The 18,066-nt window shown below is 34.8% G+C and overlaps 1 long non-coding RNA gene across 13 annotated transcripts in view; it reads right to left on the reverse strand.

Moving 5' to 3' along the window:
• LOC119261109 (uncharacterized) overlaps positions 1-16,156 on the reverse strand; it is a 35,083-nt gene extending 18,927 nt beyond the window's left edge. For 8 of the 13 annotated variants that reach the window (XR_008549265.1, XR_005128912.2, XR_008549262.1 and 5 more), the window contains exon 1: positions 16,083-16,156. This is a non-coding gene — a long non-coding RNA (uncharacterized LOC119261109). Of the gene's footprint in view, positions 1-191; positions 310-15,494; positions 15,555-16,082 lie in introns of those variants that run through there. The other 5 variants (XR_008549266.1, XR_008549258.1, XR_008549267.1 and 2 more) reach the window with 3 other exon arrangements.
• Positions 16,157-18,066: the final 1,910 nt, after the last annotated feature.

The following is an 18,066-nucleotide window of genomic DNA, read 5'->3' on the forward strand; positions in this document are numbered from 1 at the left end:
CCAAATATGTACTCACACAAAGTGGGGTATAGTCTTGAGAGTAAGCAAGTATAAGCTAAATCTAAATCATTTAACCACATCAACAAACTAGAAAGGCAAAAAAGAGGGGTTGTGGAATGGTTGCCTGCAAAGTGGACATAAGCATTGAACAAATCCACGCAAATCTACACCCAGGCACAGTGAGTATTCACCTGAATTTCCTGCTCTGTTGGCTTTTCTTTTTGATGTTTAGGAGGGCATGGGGGAGTCATCCACTGATATATGCTGCTGGATTTCAGACTGCATCAGGAACTAAGATTGTTTTTAAACCTTTTGCCAGATAATAAATAAGGTAGAAATGAGTCCCTTCAGCTTAAAGAACTTGGGGCAATCAACTGAGACTAACGGCAGCAGAATTAATATACATGGTATACCTATCCTCTCTTTCTATCCGTTCTTTGCTTGACATTTATGGAAATATTCTTATGCATATGAGAAAATGATGTAACATTGTGAGCCTAAGAAGGAATATTCTTTGCTAAAAATGAGGAAAGTGACTAAAGCCAAAAGAGGTAGAAATGTAACTGGAAACAGGAAGGTATTTCATTGTAAATGAATGTGGAACTCACATAGTCCATCACATCAAAAGATCCGTGGAAGGAGAGTTTATGAAATTATTTATAAAGGTATCCTATGCCCTGATGTTTGGATGTAAGATATAATGCAAATTAAATAAGTCAAGATTGAATTGTTCAGTCTGTTAGATTTCCATAGACATAATATCCAGAATGGAAAATTTAAAGGCACATCAAATTCCTAGAATTCATTGCATTTTTGCTTCACTGCGAACTTTGAAGTTTCACAAACCTATTTATATATATTTCAAATTTGAATTTCCTTTTGGAAACAGCAATTCTTACAAGGCATCTCAGTATTAGCACAGAGGGGCATTCAGAGAAATAGATTCATATTGAAACACTAAAATTTTGTAATAAATCAATTTGACTTCTCTCTTAATATCCCAAATGTGAATCATTTGTCTTTCCTTCTGTCTAAACTACACATCTCGCCACTTTGTGCATCTATTCTCTGAAATTCCACTCAGTGACTTTAAATGGTTGCTTCTCATTGAAGTTAAGATGCCTATCAAATTCCTTAATTTCTACCTAAACCTAAGTGATAGTGAAAATGGCTGAAAGTGTTAGGGATAGAAAAGGGTCCCCTTAAGAGCCCCAGGGGAGTATAGCCATAGCCCCACATTCCAGAATTGGCTGGCACCAACACTTCTTTTCCAAGGACCAGATTCAACCGTGGATAATTCAGTGCCAACATCACTTCTGCTGCGAGTAGTAGGGACCAGTTCTTTGAGGACTGCTGGACTGGAGACCTCATTTTCCCACTGGTCATTGACTGGAAACTGCCCTCCATTCTATGTCATGTGGCTTCTCCAAACAAGTAGCATGTTTAAACAAAGCCAGTGAGAGAGTGTGAGCTAGCAAAACAGAAATTAGAATTTTTGTAACCTGATCATAAAAATTACAGCAGGCAAAAGTTGCCACAATCTACTGATTAGACAGAAGTTCTCTAAAGCTGGGGAGCTATTCAAGGGCATAGACTCTGGAAGGTGGGAGCCATGGGGGTCTTCTAAGAGACTGTCACAACAATCCCCTTCCTATCATCCTGATTTTAGCCCTCCTACTCATTCAAAAGCATTGTCTCCTGGTTTAATTTAAATTTCCCTGAAGAATAATGAAAGCTTATCATTTGTATATCTGGTGTCATCAATTTTCTGTTCTAATATTTTGCCTGATTTTAAGAAATTGGGTTTCTGCTCTTGAGTTGTAAGAACTCTGCATATTCTGTGGATACAAATTTTGACAAATATATTCATAACAAATGTTACATCTAGTTCTGTGACTTTGTTATTTATTAACTGTATCTCTCCAAGTACAGAAATTATTAATTGAAAAGTCTCATCCAATAAATCTTTATTTACCCCAGATTTGTAGATAAAGTGTTCTATGTGTTTTGGAAAGTTTTATGTTTCCACATGTTATGCTTACGTCTATGATCCATCATAAACTAATTCCTTTTGTGGATGGGATCAAGTAAGGATAAAATGTCATTTTTCTTCCCAAAATGTATACAACTGTTTCCATGTTTATTGAAAACATTATTATCTTTCTCCATTGAATTATCTTAGCACCTTTGTCAAATGGCCATACATGCACAAATCAATCTAAACTCTCCATTTTGTTCCGTTGATCTATTTTCTCTATATTGATCTTACCAATGTTAAAACTAGTCAAGGCAATGTAAGGTTTCCATTTTTGCTCATTTTGAAATTTGTCTGTGCTCCTCTAGGCACTTTATATTTCCACATAGTATTTTCAATCAGTTTATCAATTTCTATCCAAAAAGATCTACTGGATTTTTATTCAGGTTCCTTTGAAACTAGTAATAATTCTTTATACATTAAAAATGTTTCATGAGTTTTCATTTTCTTACTGTTTTACAAATTATTTTTCAACTTTTATCCTTGAGAAAAAATTGGTAAATAGAACCCCCCCCCATAAAGACTATTACAAAGATTCCCAACCAGTTACTAAAATACATTATAAGAAACAATTTTAAAATATGGCATCAGCACAAGACTGATATACTTAAATAAAGAATCCAGAAATACACTTGCATATAAATTGATATTTAATTAGAAAATCTTGAGCTAGAAAAATTAATGTCATATTGACAAAAAGACCAAAAAATGTAATTCATGATGTTTTTTTCCTAACTCCTGTGTGTGTGTGTGTGTGTGTGTGTGTGTGTGTGTGTGAGACAGGAGAGAGAGAGAGAGAAAGAGATAAGTACATTTAGTACATTTACTCTCTTACCAAATTTTGCAGTTCACAAAGCTGTATGGTTAACTGTAGGCACTATTCACACAGCAGATCTCTAGAATGCATTCATCTAGCACAACTGAATCTATGCACCCATTGCACAACTACACCATAGTCCCACCAAAGTATGCTTATAATTTGATCTAACAAGACTTTTTCTAGGCAACTGCTTGAAATGCATACAAAAAGACCAGTACAGCCACATTCCCTGCGGCATTATTTGTAATACTAAACCATTGGAGAAATGTACATGGCCATTCCAACAGGAGCTAAAGACACTACCACACCAGTGCAGTGTAGTATCCTGTACAGGAGTTAAAAATAATGAAGTAGTGCAATACAAATTGACAAGGAAATAGTTCTTAAATACATATTTATCTTAAAAATTGAGAAGTCGCAGTTTCTCGCTGTATTGTGATCTTAAAATTTATTTTTCTTAATTTTTAAATACTTAGTAGGATACATAAAAACTGCTGTTGGAAGTGAGAAGTGGAATAAATGGGAACTTTTGAAACTATGCAGCTTCCTATTTTTTGATGATTTTATAAGAAAAATGTGATCCTATCTAAAAATATACCAAATAAATATGAAAGCTTAAAATAAAGGTTGAACAGAGATTTTTCAAATGCCAAATGCTCTCACTTTTACTTCTCTCCATCACTGGAATTTGCTTTCTTTTCCAGAAGAGGATGAAAAGGATGTCTCTAAGCTCCAGGATAACACAAGAATTGTGGAATATTTGCCCTACTCAAATCTTTAGCTCTACTTCACAGCACTTAATGGACATTTAAAAATATTTGGAGAAGTAATTCAGAAATAAATTGTTAATGAATTATACCAGTTAACTACCTAATAAATGGAACATGAAAAAGACTGGTACTAGTAATGACCCCGAAATACTAAGTTTAGTGCAAAAATGTAGAACAGTTTATCATTGCTGGTTATGTAGTAATTCTGCATTGGAGAAATGCATTATTTGTAAGTTTCTCTCCTACTCTAAAATTCTATCTTATTAAAAAACTTATACAACATTATAACATGTTTACTTATAGTGCTGTTAAACTTACAATCATTCTAAGTAAATAGTTTTAGAAGAGTTTTCTTCATAAAAGTTTTTGATATGTTTGAAATACAGATTCCCTTTTACATAGCATTAAAATTAAATTAAATCTTGTATTCTTTTTAACTGTGGTATATAATTAATAGTCAAAGGTTGGAAAACAAAGACAGCTTTTAAAAATGTATATTACAAGACCAATTATTTAAATGAGAAACTGTAATTTTTTCTACTGCTTAGTAATTGAGAATGAAAGGTTGCCTTGACAACAGAATATAGCAAAATAAAATGTTAATGAATCGTAATTGTTCTAACCATTAGATAAAGTGCTGACTTTATAATATGTAGGACAAATACTTATTGAATTGTTAAATCATGTAACTACTGAACACAAAACATTCCTTTAATACCTATTTCTAAGTATTAATTTTGATAATGAACTCATTTCTTCTTATGAACCAAATTAATGTGACTTATGGAGTTCAAAGTTAAGTCTGCAATCTTACATTCATCTCTCAGTGATGGATGGCCCGTAGAGAGAAAAAAAAAATGGAGCATTAGAAGGGAAATTGATGACATCCCTTTTTCCCCACAAAATGAAAACTGAAAAGAAAAAAATGACAAATGGAGAGAACACTGGTATTATTATTTGTAAAGCTTATAGAGGAGAGCATAGGTTGGTTGCAAATTAGAAGTGGATTACAAATAGTCCACCAGATTGCCTATGCTTGGGCACAGGTAGGTAATCAAAGTGCTTATAATATTGGAATCTTCTCTTTGTGGAGCATATCTCATGGAAGAGCAAACCACAAGGGTGACAGATCAGCTAAAAAAAGTGGGGACAGCAAGGAGCTGGTCTCAACCTGCCAAGTTTCTTGTACTGAACCTGCTGGATGACTCATCTCCACTGGACAGTGTGAAAAGCCACCAGTGAACAGTCTAACAAACCCTACGCACAGAAATTCCAGGCTGAAGGACTACCCCCATTACTCATTCACCAATGTTCTTTTTGCTTGTTTTAGATGTTTATATTTATTATTATTTTATGAGGTATCATTGGTTTACAACACTGTATACGATTTAGGGGTAGAGTCTCTCATACCTCTTCAGATACATGTCACCACAGCACCCCCCACCACAGCACCTAGAGTTCTCCACCACAGTCTATTGCCCACCCCCTGGGCTCCACACCTCTTTTCCCCTTTGGTATCCTCAATTCTTCAGTCCAGTTTCTGTTAACAACATGGATCACTGCAGAGGGTTATGCAATGCAAATTAAGTCAGAGAAAGACAGATACCAGATGATTACACTCATCTGTGGAATATAAAGAAACACAACAAAGAAACAGACAAAACTAAATCTGCTCATTCTGATCTCATTCTTCTGTATAGAATGTCTTTAATTTTCTCTAACAGCTTTCAAAATTTTATTTTTCTCTGTTTTCAGCAGTTCAGTTACATCAAGTTTAGAATGAGGTTTTCGATTTTTTTATCAGACACTTTTATATTCAAAACATTTCATCATATTTGGGAAATTCTCCATGATCTTTTTCCAATATTTATTCCATTCTATTCTTTCATTTATCAACCTAGCATTCCAAATGCATGTCTATTATACCTTCTTACATTATCCTAGAGCTCTTAGAGAGTGTATTCTGTTGACTTTTTAACCCTTTGTCTCTGTATTTCAATTTAACACTACAATTGATGTCTCTTCAATTTCACAGATTCTTACTCACCAGCATAATGAGGTCAAGTTTTGGGATGAGTCTATCAAAGGGAATTTTTCACATATTATTTCTACCACTTTTCTTTATCACTTTGTTACTTCCATGACTGCACTGAAATTTCCCATCTGCTCATGCCCGTTGTCAACCTTTTCTACCAGGTCTTTAGCATATAAATTGTAGATATTTTAATTTCTGTCTGACAACTGAAACAAGTGAGTCTGGTTCTGCTGATTGCTATAGCGCTTGAAAATGCTTTCATTTTTCCTTTGTGTTTTGTGCCTTATAATTTTTGATAATTGATCTTCTTCTCAATAGTTGAATCCTTGTTTCAGCTGTGTTTACTAATCAAAGCATGCTGGACTACTTAATTCTGATGCAGCTCCCTTTCAGCCCATTCTGTATCACTAGGGCTGACACACATGTTATTTATAGGCGAGGCAGAGCAGAATGCACACAAATATGGTGTCAACTATAAGCCCTGGATGACATAGAGTGTTTGTTTTTTTAATACCCAGAGCAAGACTCCTACTGTGTACTAAAGCCCCCATATCCTGCCTGTCATTTTCTTACAAGCCTTTATAAAAATAGTCTCTTGGCTATGTAAAACATCTTATCATTTTATACCATAACATCACAGTTTCCTTAACTCAACAAGTCACTTGCTTAAATAGTCTGGGTAAAATCTAAATATAAATGTGGGAACAATAACAAGAACACAAAGCAGGAATGAGCATGATACAATATGACAAAAACATAAACACTTTTGAACCCAACATGGGTGAACATGAAGACTCTGTGCACATTTATAGAACAATGTTTTATAACCCAGACAATAATTTCATTTTAAGTATCTTCTTATTGTAATAACTAATGGATACAGTAATAGATATGCTTTTTGTATAAACTCCTAAATAATTTAACCCCATTGATTCATTTTCAAAGGCTTTCCGTTATGAATTTTCAAAACAAAAAAAGAATTAGTCATGATCAAACCGACCATTTCATATAAGATAATAAATTTCCTTGAACTCTGAGGATGTGATCCATGTGATTTCTCATGATGATCTTGACCCTAATGGTAGCAGTATCCTTATTCTCCAAAATGAAATAAATTATAGCTATCACAAAAATGTTCATTTACAGAAATTATTTTTTAAAGTAACATTTACGCAATTGCTTACAGGGTTGTTTTCATTATACAGTCAGTTTTTGTTTTAAAAACAGGCAAGTCTTTCTTGTAGGTAGGCTTGGGCAGTTTTCCAAATGAAGGCAATAATATACATATGTATATACACACATATTTTATCTATCTATATATACACACATGTATCTGCATATATATACATGTGCACATATGCACTCACACACTTACACACACACACAAAGTCTCGCCCTAAATTTAAGTAATATAAGAAATAACAAGTAAAAGAATGAGTATGAAGCAGAAAATTACAGAAGAAAAACGTCCTTTAGTATGTGATGGTTGATTTTATATCAAGTTAACTTGGCCATGAGATGCCCAAACATTGGTCAAAAATTATTCTCAGTGTTTCTATAGGGTTATTTTTGGACGAGTTTAATACTTAAATATTAAAACTGAGGAAGTGGACACTGAGGAAGTGTCCTTCCTAACATGAGTGAGCCTCAATCAGGTGGAAGTCTGATCAACAAATGGTTGGTCATCCTCAAGTAAAGGGGACCTCCTTCAACATGGCTTTTCTCAAAAACCACTGGTTTATGGCAGATGTATTATGGCTGTCTCCAAACAATCCATTCCTTGTCAGATGGCCAGTCCAAGCTAGGTAGCTTTGGAGTTTCTCTTTAACAGTTGATCAGAAATGAACACGTGATCAGATTTTGGCTGTTGAGATCTGAGGGGAGGTCTGATGGTGGCACACAAAGGAAAGCACATCCTAATTCTAAGAATGAGACATAGCAAGAAACAGTCTTTCTCTTGTCTCCTAAGTTCTCAAAATGCTATCACTACTTTGCTGTAAGTTTGAGCATGGAAAATTAGAACAACGGAAAAAATCTGGTTCCATCATCCCTGGATTTCTTTGGATGTGAGTTAATGAGTATCCCTACCATTCAAGTTATTTTGATTTGGGACTTACGTTACTTGACAGTTTGAAATATTAATTAGTGGTTATGATGGTTAATTTTATGTGTTGACTCGACTAGACTGAGGTGCCATGATATTTGCTCCCTTATCTAAATGTTGCTGTCAGGATACTTTTTAGATGTGATGAACATTTATAATCATTTGACTTTAAGTAAAATAGATTGCCCTCCGCAATATCACTGGGCCCAGCCAATCAACTGAGGGCCTTCAAAGGAAAGACTGAGGTTTCTCAAAGAAAGAATTCTGCCTCCCAGAAATCCTTCTAGACTTTCCAGCTTTCCAACTCAAGACTAAAAATATCAGCTCTTAACTAATAACCAATCTGCCAGTTTGACCTACAGATTTTGATCTTGACAGCCCCAGCAATTGTGTCAGCCAGTTCCTTAAAATAAATCTCTTTATATGTATCCTACTGGTTCAATAATCTGTAGAAATCTGACTTATTCAAGGTGCAATAGTTCTATTTTGCAATTAGGAATATTATTTTCAAATAATCAGTAATAATGTTAATTGATAATTAAACAATTACATAAAATCCATTGCCTGATTCTTTCTTTTATAAAAGAACCTATATTGGCATGTATTGGAGAACGAACAAATTAAATAATCTTAATCCAGGTTCAATTTACTAAATACATCTTCATTTTAAACCACTTACTGTTTTGAAAAATTCTAAGTGACTGTCTTTATGATTTCTTGCAACTTAAATTGAACAAGGATATTTTTGCTTAACCCCTTTCTTATGTGTTCTCTGTATCTGAGATTTTTACATTTGTTCTTCCATAAAGGCAGGATTATTTTACCTATCTTTGTTTAGTACAAAAGAATTTTCTCATAGTAACATTAAAACAATGAGACTATGCATTGAATTTTGAGATAATATAATTTCAAACTCATAAATAAAATTTTACTATCTCTTGTTGTCAAGGAAACCACTTTGCATGCCCTTGTGTTGAATTACTAAAATGGTTGGGTTTTTTAAATGCAAATGCTAATTCTTACTTCACTTTGTATGCTGCATTAAATTAATCATTGTAATTTATATTTGATGAAGTTATTTTGTGTTTGCCAATAAAATACATGAAAAATAGAACAAATAAGTTATTGTCAATGAGCTAGGCATCATTATCAGAAAAAAAATAATATTATCTCAATGTCAAAAAAGTGTATGAAAATAATTATACCTGCATTTTATAAGAAAAATACTATATTTTGAGTCAATAGTGTATATGGTATTATAATATATGAGTTTGTCTCAAAGAAGGCAAAATTATAACTCATCATGAAAAGTGATGGGATATAAATATTTGTCAATAACTAACGATTCAAACAATTTTACTTACGTGGGCCAAGGAATAATAAGGATATCATAAATTCCACATAGACTCAGATATATCTTCCATTTGTTTGATTGTTCTCAGTTTGAAATAGCTTCAATTATATATTGAATGTTATTACTAACCAAAATCTTTAAAAAAGATAAGGCTAGAGTTCAGGCATCTAAATACCCTTCAATAACTTTTCATAAAGTTGTCAGTTAAATAAAAACATATTAAGCAAATACAGTTTTTAAATGAAAGTATATAGGCTTGATGCAAGCACATATTTAAAAATTGTGAAGGAAGCCACAAAATTTTTTAGTCTATTGTTGATTTTTTTTTTAACATTTTAGAATTTCATCTTATAAAGTCAAAGGAACTGGAGATACCAAAACTAACTAGGATTCTTTTTATAACATTCTGGGAAATTTGATAAAAATGTGTTAATAATAGAAAACAATTTTCTTGATAGGTTATATTTAATTTGGAATAATATATACAGGTCACACTATACATTTGATACAATAAAATAGCTAAATACAGATGTTTGAGCCATCTGTTATATAAAAAAAAAACTTTTCAAACTGTGATTGAGATGATAATAAATGGATAAAATGGAAATGGAGTCATTACTATTAATTTATGTTTAACTCCACATGAAAATTGACAGATTTCAGATTTCATTAGTATTTATTGAGATTGTTAAAACAAAAAAAAAATCAGCTTCTCAATCAGTTTTAGAAGACAGGCTCACTCAACAAAGAAGGAAGCTAAATTAATAAATTCATTGAATTAACAAATTCATTCACCAACCAGGTCTGAGTATGAATCTTGGCAATTGTATAATTGTTGGTGTTTCTACTTCTGACATTGAACAACACCCTTTCATCTATTCATAGGAAAAGGTCCACTTTTCTTAGTGTGGATTCTTCACATCATCACATCTATTTTTGTGTTCATGGTCTTTCAATACTTCCAGTCACTAGGTTTGTCTATTTTGTCCCTACTATTGAATTAAGGCATACCCAGCTCTTCATTGGTGATTAGAGCCCAGTAGTTCAGTAAAGTCAGTTGAATCTGTAGTTGGGTATCCCCAGAGAACTGTAGAGGGCATTGTAGTACCTCAGAGAAACTCAATGGGAAGGGAAATTAAATATTTGAAGATCATTTCTTATCCACATTTGTGTAATCCTGTCTGTATATTGCTTCTCCCAAGATGGCCATGTTAGCAATGGTAATTCTTCCAATTATTAGCATGCAATAAACTTGCATTTTGTGTGGCTTCTATTTCTTTTAAGCAATGTCTCACAATTTTCATTGTATGGGTCTTTCTTCACATTTGTTAAATTTATTCTTAGGTATTTAATTATTATGAGATTATGAATGGGATTATTTTTCTTGATTCTTTTTCTTCTAGCTTCTTGTTGCATATAGAAATGCAACTGATTTCTATAAATTAGTTTTGTACCCTGAACTTTACTGTATTGGTTTATCATTTCAATTAGTTTTATTGTGTGGTCTACGTATATTACTATGACATCTGTAAATAATCATATTTCTGTATTTTTTTTCTGGTCTGGATTCCTTTCGTAGCTTTCTCTCACCTTATTAGCTAGGAATGCCAATACTCTGTTGAACAGCAGTGCTGAAAATGCATGTCCTTGTCTTGTCTTAGTGGGAAAACTTTCAGTCTTTCACAACTGAGCATGATGTTGGCTATGAGTTTGTCATACATGGCCTTCATTATGTTGAGGTCTGCTGCATCTGTCCCAGTTTCTTGAGGGTTTTTTTTTTTTCATAAGTGGATATTGAATATTATCAAATGCTTTCTCTGTATCTACTGATATGATCATATGATGTTTTCTCTTTCCTTACATTGACCTGTGGTGAATTACACAACATATTCAGATGTTGAACCACTCCTGTACCCTGAAATAAATCCACTTGGTATATATGTGATCCTTTTGATGTATTATTGATTTCAATTTGCTAAGATTTTGTGGAGGATTTTTGCATCTATGTTCATCAGGCATAGAGGTCTGTAATTTTTTTTTTCTTGTGATATCTCGGTCAGGTTTCGATATCAGAGTGATATTGACTTTATAGAATATAACATATATTTCCCCCTGAGCACAATTGATTTAACAAAGCTACCCATGTCGTTATAATTAACAGGTTCAGGTGTTAACCCTTCAGGAATTGCACCAACTGCAGAGAGCTGTCTCATAGGTGATGACCCTTCTCAAGTTGATTCATATCCAATGCTCTCTGAAGCAAGATTATGAAGATCCGGCTATTTGTCCTGACAAGATAATTTTCAAAGACCATTGTAGCTCAGCTCTCCCCCACAGAGACATGCAAAGCTGTATATCACAGTTCTATTTCCCCCTCTGCCACAAACGACTGCCATTTTCCACTACCTGCAACAGGTGTGGCCTACTAATGGGCACAAATTCATTGAGTAAAATGTGTTGCTGGGAAAACAGGATAATCAGTATCAATGCAGCATCCTGTATATTATTTCTAAGAGGAAATGCTATTTTAACAATGGAGAAAGCCAAGTGAACCAACTTAGCATCACAATGACAATAAAAATTTCATCCCATGAATCTAATCATGAGGGAACAGACAAGAACAGGTGCCCAGCTGCTGTGGTGCCCAGCAGGAATTTGGTTCCTCCAAATTATCAATTCCATGAAAGAAAAAACCTAGATAAAGTATTCTAAATTAAAGGAGATTAAAGAAATATAAAAACTAAATACAAAATCTACTCTGCAGTTAGATTTTATATCAAAATTCAATAAAATTTATTAGTAGGAAACTGAGCAAATATGAATGTGTTATCAACATGAAATTACTTGGATATGGTTATATATGGGGTTATAACAGAGAAAATTCTTTTTTCTTAGATAAATCATGCTAAAGTGCTTAGGAGAAAGTGTCATTTTGTCTACAACTTATCCTCAAATGGTTTATGGAGAAAAATGGTTTATGGAAAAATGGTTTATGTAGAAAAATGGTTTATGGAGCAAATGTATTATTATGTATACTTATCTAGAAAGATATTAAAATGTGGCAAGAATGTAACTAATTATGGTAATAATAGATCCCCATTAAATAATTCATTCAACTTTTTTCTATGTTTTGAATTTTTATCATAAGTTATATTAAAAATGCATACACTTAAATTCTTTTATCAGGGCTTTAAATATCTTTAGACAATATTACCAGGTTGCTTAACATTTTTAAATCCACTGGAAGCTAGAATAAAATACATATGTCATCAAATTTTCCAGAATAATAATTTTGATTCTTGATTGGTTAGAAAGAAAAAAATATTAAGAGAATTAGTTTTAAACCATTGAATAACCTTAAATGTAGTGAATTTAGTTTTGATTTTGCTCTTAAGATCTCACAATAGAGGAGTGTAGGGTAAGGAAAAATGTCAGGCTTTTCTGCCCTCCTTTTCTGCCAGCAGGATAGATGATGGATCCTTGCAGTCCTGAATGCATGCCTGATGGCAGGCACCTGGAGTAGGGTGTGGGCAGAGGTAGATGGGATTCACCTGGGCTGAGACTGGGCTTTTAAGGGCGACCTCACGGGGAAGCCAGCAGAAGCAAGAGAGAAGCCGAGAAAGAAGCAGCAGAAGCCTAGAGAAGCAGAGAAGGCCGGAGAGTCCAGATAGAGTGAAGACTTGCTGGGGGCTGGGAGGCCTGCCAGCCTCCCGCCCCCCAGCACCCTTGCCTGCCATGTACCGGGTGAATCCCAATAAAAGACCTGCAAAAACCACTGAGGACTCTGACTCCTCCTTTACCCGGTCTGCATGGGATCTTAGAAAACCTGCTCGGTGGCCTGTCCTGCCCTTACAAGGGGCCTCCCTGGTGGTGCAAGGGGTTAGGACTTGGCCCATGAAGCTGTCCACAGCCACTGCAGCATGAGTTTTGAGTCCCAGGCAGGGAGCAATTCACATGGCGCAGCAGACCTCTCCTGACTCACCCTCTGCTCTTCTCAGCAGTGTGTTTCAGTCAGTCTGTCTTTCTGTTTCCCACTCTGTCTCTGGTGGATCTTCTCAACCCAGCTCCTCTGGCCTATACCCCAGTTCTTGTATGCATGAATAAATAAAGCTTTAAAAAATCTCACAATATATAAGTGGACGTAGATGCAATTATCACTATGTATTTTAATAAGTTTTTTGAAAACATAGGTTTCCATCAAAAAGAGATTCTCTGGCAAAGAAAACCACCCCTTGCTATACTGAAAGCAATGCACTTCAGATCATGCTTAACTGAAATGTTGAGGGGATATGGTAGTTCTGGGAACTCTGTTCTCTCTTGCCAGTATCATCACCATGACAACCTCCATTACCTGTACTCATCTGCTAATTGATACTCCATGGGTTTTTTAACATTTTCTTCCATGTTCTTGTCTCAGAACATCACAAATTACTCTTAAGGGTACTGCGCAAGAAGGTTGAGACTGTGGTCAGTCTCCTGCTAAGAGTCCAGTCCGCTCACCACTTTGTGTCCGTTCTTCCAGGCCCAACAGCTTATCCACCAAATTCTGCATGGATCTTTGGCACATTTGTATTAAGTGAAGGATAAAGTAGATGCTGCCAGAAAAGGTTATCAAAATCTATCAAATGCATTAACTTAATTGTATCTATTTAAACACCCTCTCTGCTTCAATTTTAATCAGAGAAAACTGCAAAAATCACCACTGGAGTGTCATTCCCGTTTTGTTTTGATCCTATCTTTCCATATAACTTTTGTAGGACAACCTTCTGAATTGCTTCCAATTTCTTAATTATTACTATTTTTCAATGCGGATTGTAATATATACATATTCATTATGTATTTACTAGTTTTCCTTTGTTAAAATATTAATAACTAAGTGTTTTTTACCAGCCACTTTCTATAAATTGTTTTTTGTCCTACATCACTTTGGCAGGATTCATTAAAATTCCTACTAAACTGTAAAAACCAGGAAGTTAAGGGCTTTCTTTTTCTTAGCAACTATTGAAAGTTCAGCTGATAGCACAATTCAGGGCTGCCCTTTATGCAAGTGGGTGATAATATCTCCAAAAATACCCATGTCCTTGGTCCCAGAACTTGCGAATTCATTATATTACGTGGCAAAAGAAAATCTGTAGAGCTGATTAAGTTAAGGACTTGGGAATGGGGCAATTATCCTAGATTAACCCATTGGGCTCTCTACCACCACAAACCAGCCTTTTAGTAACAGGTGGGATGGTCAAGGCTGGAGCTCTGAAGAGGCTGTCAAGGATCTGAGGCTGGAGGCAGGACAGGAAGGAAAGCAGCGCCCTCTGGAGGGGAAAAGAACAGGAACTGTACTCACCTAGACCCTCCAGAAGAAACTGGTCTTACTGATACCTTGTCTTACAGTGACACTGACTAAATGGCTGACCTCCAGGAAAGTAAGATAATGAGGTGTGTGTTGTTTTAAGCTATTCTACGTGTAGTAATTGGCTATAGAGCAAAAACGAATGCATCAGTAACTAATCTTCAGATTTTAATCATCAAGGTAATTCTGAGATCATATGTAAATAGAGTCGGGATACAAAATGAGCTCTCTCTGAGAATAAAGCCTATGAGATTTTCATTAGATTTACTAAATTACAACAGTCACTCTCACGAGACAATTACATGAAAAGTGGACCATATGTTTGGCACAGAAACATTTTCAGCATTACATTACTTTACTCACTACAGGTAAAATAGGTGACCCAAGTAAATGCGTCCTCATATGTTTCAGTGAAGACTATGCATCTGTGCAGCAAAATCCTCAGCGTTTACCTTGTAACATTGGGAGTGCTCTTCTGCTTACTTGCTAGTTCATGCAGAATGTTTGCTTTCAGATAAACACTAAAATCACAGAGTTATCAAGACTGTCTTCATATGTTGAATACCCACTTATAAGTGTTTTAGAACGTCTCATATATAACAGTACAAGTTCAGCTGATTCCCTGAGGTGGTGTGTCAAATTTTGTTTGATATTATAATTAAATTGTGTATTTTTTCAGCACCCACATCTTAAAATATAAAAATTTTAAGATCAGGTTGGTTGAAATATAATTTACATACATGATACCACACCCACTCAGGGTGGTTCAAGGGTCAGCCAAAGATGTGGTCAGACAGAAGTCGGGTCCTTCTCTGTCCTTTTCAGAGAAGAAGTGGAAATAGGTATCTTGCCCTCTCTTCAATGGGACTGAATTACTCTGACTCCTCAATGAGGTTCTTTAGATCAGAAAGATGGTGGTTTCCACTATCCGCCATTCCCTAGCTCCTTGAGAGCCTGTTCAGAGCTCCAGGGGGAGAGAGAATGGAGATGCTGATTCATTCAGCGTCCCCCTGAATCAACATCCCTCACCTGCAGGCAGCTGCTAATTGTATTATCCCAAGATGTTGCCATTGTTCCGGCGGCAGCACCAGCCACTCCTTGGAACTTACTCTTGGAACTTACTCTTGGAACTTACTCGGTCACTCCCAGAAGCACAATTCAGTGTACACTGATTTTTGGACTTGGGTGGATTTAATAGACAAATGGACACTCAATAATAGATCAGTGGGTCTAATATGGTTCACAGCCCTGGAATACATACACGAATGATTAGAACATAAACATTTTCTACGGGATATATTTTCCCCACATTCTCTATACAGTGGAATATCTGCTAAGAATGTAATCTCTCACACCATATAGAATTAAATCTTTCCTATATTTCTTTGAATTGGCAATATTTGTAAAATGTAAGATCTCAGTCAATAAAGGGTACAACTTTTGTTTTGAAGCAACACTGCATTATTTCAGAGAGAGAGAGAGAATAAGTCGGTGATAACAGTGATTAAGAATGTTACAAATGAAAGTCCCAATATAAAAATAGAATAGCATTTTCATGAGCTGCTCGTCAGTCTTCATGTGCTTTGGTTATTACCCTTTTCAGCAGCCTCATCTTACCTGTGACTACGTCTTATATTGCCCTTTCCTGTAATGGCTCTGTATTTGTCCCTCGGCGGGATGTTGCGCTCATAACCCTCACACTTATTTCCATGATGTAACAAAACACAGTCTGTTGCTATGGCGATGATCAGCCTCTCCCAGCTTGAGCCACTGTGATTACAAGACTCTAGTGCTACACTCTTCTTTCAATTTTCAGAGATCGCTTTTGTTCTTCCACACACTTCAAATTCAGCACTTAATGTGCTTTGATTAATGTTTCAAAGTTTAACGGGTGTAGTGGTGTGTTAAGTGGTGATGCTTTATCTGCATTTTTGTAGCACCACATTGTTCCCTATGAATATTTCACGGAATCACCGTAAACGAGGTGTATCTGACATTTTAAAAATACATAAATCAGTGTTGAGATAGCAAATACATGTATTTTACAATTTGTTTACATGAGAGTGAGATAGTAGGACTTTAATCTCAAAAATGCAAACTGAATTATGAGGGAAAAATTATTTCAATAGTGTTTTGATTATTAAATATGGGTCAATCCCTGAATTATTGGAGCACAACGAAAATGTTCCTACCACAAGAGTCACCCAAAGTTTGACACTACACAAATGTTACCTCGAATTTATCAGACACATTTCAAAGAGCTCATTTGCCAGGTGAAATTGTATTTAAAATTGAAAGCACAAATTCTATGTTTTGACCTTCAGTGCTAAGTAGGTCAATAAGAGAAAGGCACCTATTTTATGTATATTTCTATATTTTAAGTATGTAAAAATCCTTTTATAGTTGTCAGTTATAGTTTTGTCCACAACTAAATATCCAGAAAGTGGTGAATTTTGATTTCATAAATGTAGTGAAACCATATGCCGCATTATAAATTTGCATATAGCAAACACACCATGAATTTCCTAGCTAGTAAAATTTACTGTTGAAGTTTTCATGTAATATTGAAATCAGTATTTTTGCAATAGGGCAAATTTTCCATGAAATGCAAAGTTGTTAATATGTCATCTATATAAATACATCAATTAATATATAGGATTATATATACAATTAATTAATATCCACTGATATGAAACATCACCCAAGAACCCATTACTCTCCTACCTCCAATTCATTCTGAAGTCCCATTAAATATCACCTAGTAATTTGAATTGGCATTAAAATAAAAGCCTGGACTTTATTAACTGAATCAAATTCTTTTCTTCCCCAGAACAAAGATACCCAAGCTTAAAGTGCTATTTAAAATTCACTAGATAAGAAAACCAATTTTGTGAACTCTTATCTAGCATTATCACCTAAATTTTCTCTTACAATTACTAATTTATGGACTGAGTAACTTATATTGTTTAAAAAATCATGGGCATTTAGATTCATCTATACCCATTTATCAACCTCCAAATTTGTTCAATATCAAGTAAATCTAAAAGACTGAACCCTATTCAGAAAGGGAGAAGATAAATTTCATAGGGAATGGAAATGTTTTCATCTATAGTACTGTGCTAAAAAGGGACATAATTTTTAAAATGAAAGTTTGGGTTATTTACAAGTTTATGTGTTTATACTAAAACCATGTATCTTCCAAGTACTATATTCCACACACCAAGTGGAATTCATTCTCTCAAGTTGCCTTGTTTTCAGTCTTGAAACAAATTTTCTCAAACAATTTTAATCCCCCATGATTAATTAGTAATATTAATGAATGGTCTTTGTATTTCATTAGAAAGAGTTATTCTTACCTAACAGTGAAGAGTTTCTGCTTAAGTCTTCCTCACCCCTAGGCACCCAGGGAGCTAGGTCAAGGTCAAAGCTGCCATGTTTACCCTGGAAAACAACGTCTACCTCCATTAAGCTCACACCAGCATTAGAGTTCTGCATAGCAGGAGAGCAATAACAATTGTGTTATATAATGATGTTTATGTTACACGATCTCAGAGGACCTCAGTCCATCAATCAAATATGACATTGTGTCCCTTATGGTCCT

The sequence above is a fragment of the Talpa occidentalis genome, unplaced genomic scaffold, assembly GCF_014898055.3.
Source record: "Talpa occidentalis isolate TD23 unplaced genomic scaffold, MPIMG_talOcc4v2.1 talOcc4.6, whole genome shotgun sequence".
Classification (NCBI taxonomy): domain Eukaryota; kingdom Metazoa; phylum Chordata; class Mammalia; order Eulipotyphla; family Talpidae; genus Talpa; species Talpa occidentalis.